The sequence below is a fragment of the Penaeus monodon genome, chromosome 15 (assembly GCF_015228065.2).
Source record: "Penaeus monodon isolate SGIC_2016 chromosome 15, NSTDA_Pmon_1, whole genome shotgun sequence".
Taxonomy (NCBI): Eukaryota; Metazoa; Arthropoda; class Malacostraca; order Decapoda; family Penaeidae; genus Penaeus; species Penaeus monodon.
In genome coordinates, this window is record NC_051400.1 from 32,560,004 (window position 1) to 32,561,446 (window position 1,443).

At 47.2% G+C, this 1,443-nt stretch overlaps 2 protein-coding genes across 3 annotated transcripts in view; both read right to left on the reverse strand.

The window, feature by feature from the left end:
- The window catches only part of LOC119581961 (ceramide synthase 5-like), a gene marked incomplete at its 3' end in the record, with an annotated part of 60,065 nt that overhangs the window by 30,377 nt on the left and 28,245 nt on the right, over positions 1–1,443 (reverse strand).
- LOC119581957 (F-box/LRR-repeat protein 20-like) overlaps positions 1–1,443 on the reverse strand; it is a 9,073-nt gene that overhangs the window by 6,474 nt on the left and 1,156 nt on the right. Inside the window, exon 2 of one of the 2 annotated variants that reach the window (XM_037930137.1) lies at positions 32–1,136. The exons of the other annotated variant lie outside the window; for it this stretch is intronic. The gene's annotated coding sequence lies outside the window, so the exon portion shown is untranslated. The remainder of the gene's footprint in view (positions 1–31; positions 1,137–1,443) is intronic. 2 annotated transcript variants of the gene reach the window in all.

The following is a 1,443-nucleotide window of genomic DNA, read 5'->3' on the forward strand; positions in this document are numbered from 1 at the left end:
TGTATATATGCAGAATGATTATAATACATACAGGAACATTTTTAGTCTGTCTTCCTGGTGTTAGAACCCTCCTCATCTGGCGACTCTTCGGCATCCGAGCGCGAGTCCTCAAGCACACCGCCACACAACTTTCGTACAAGTATGGCACCGATCAGGTAAGTCCAGATTGCATTAAGTACGAAGAGCCCGCATATCAGCGCCTTCAGGAAGGTAGAAGCTGGCATGGCTAAATAAGGAGACGGATGCGTGAAGATACTATGCATGATCCAGAAAGGAAAAAGGTAACAGCGAGTTACCAGCCATAGGACAAGGAATATGCCGAAGAGGACCTCTATCCGGTCTTTGATGCCAGCATACACATGCATTTTGGCTGCGAGGAGAGGGATATCTGCGCATTCGTGGACTAACAGCACCAATGTTCCAACGCGCACGAAGTTGCACGTCCAAGAAAACACCATCAGAAGTACAGTGAAGAAATGATGACAGAGTGTCTGCACTTTATCCGAGGTCTTGCGTCCCGTTGCAGGAATCAGCATAAAGGATTCTGCCCAAAAGTACGACAAGAGAACCATGTAGTACCACCACACGTCGTCGTCAATGGCGTGGTTGGGGTAGTTTGTCCAGCAGAACTTGATATCCCATAACCAAGTTTTGCCGTACATGATGAGACACCCATAAACGCAGAATACACTGTGGCAAATGAAATTGAAGCCACAGTCCATAAACTTATCACATTTCGTGGGCTTCATGAGAGCTTTTCTCCGTCTCAGCCAGCGCTCCACCTGTCTCTTCGTCAGATCGGTTTCCTGAGATGCTTCCTGCAACACCGATTCAGGCGGAGTCGTGCCATGCGCTTGGTAGACTCCCTCTAGGATCTTGCTAGGAACTGGAGGATTGGGCCGAACTTGGCTCACCCCTACCCACTTGGCAAGCGGATTTAGGACTAACGGCTCGACGAAAAAGAAACGAAGGCAAATGAAAATAGCACTGAACAGGAGAGGATACACCCAAACGTCACTGAACTCCGGGTAACGAAGTTTCTCCGACGGCTGCAAGTCTTCCCACGCCATCCCCTCCAGAAGCCATTTGTCTGGACGCCAGAACGATGCCGAAAGCTGGTGCAACAGCCTACCAATCTGCAAGATGGATGTCTCTTTAGGTCTATAAAGTGGATAATGGATTCTACAGATAATCTACCAACCAAGAATACTTATTTTTAAGTGAGAGCGAGAGAGAGAAAAAACACGCACTCTGAAAACTGAAAGAAAAATATATGAAGGGCCTTGCAATGAAATACCTACCCATAAATGCAAAGTGCAATCCCTGATAAACTCGCCCCAAATGATATACTTTATCTGATATAATCGGCGCTATATCGTCCCAGCTACGTGGGGTCAGCACCACTCCAACAATCTTGGCATTCATTGCGTGTAAGACATTCTA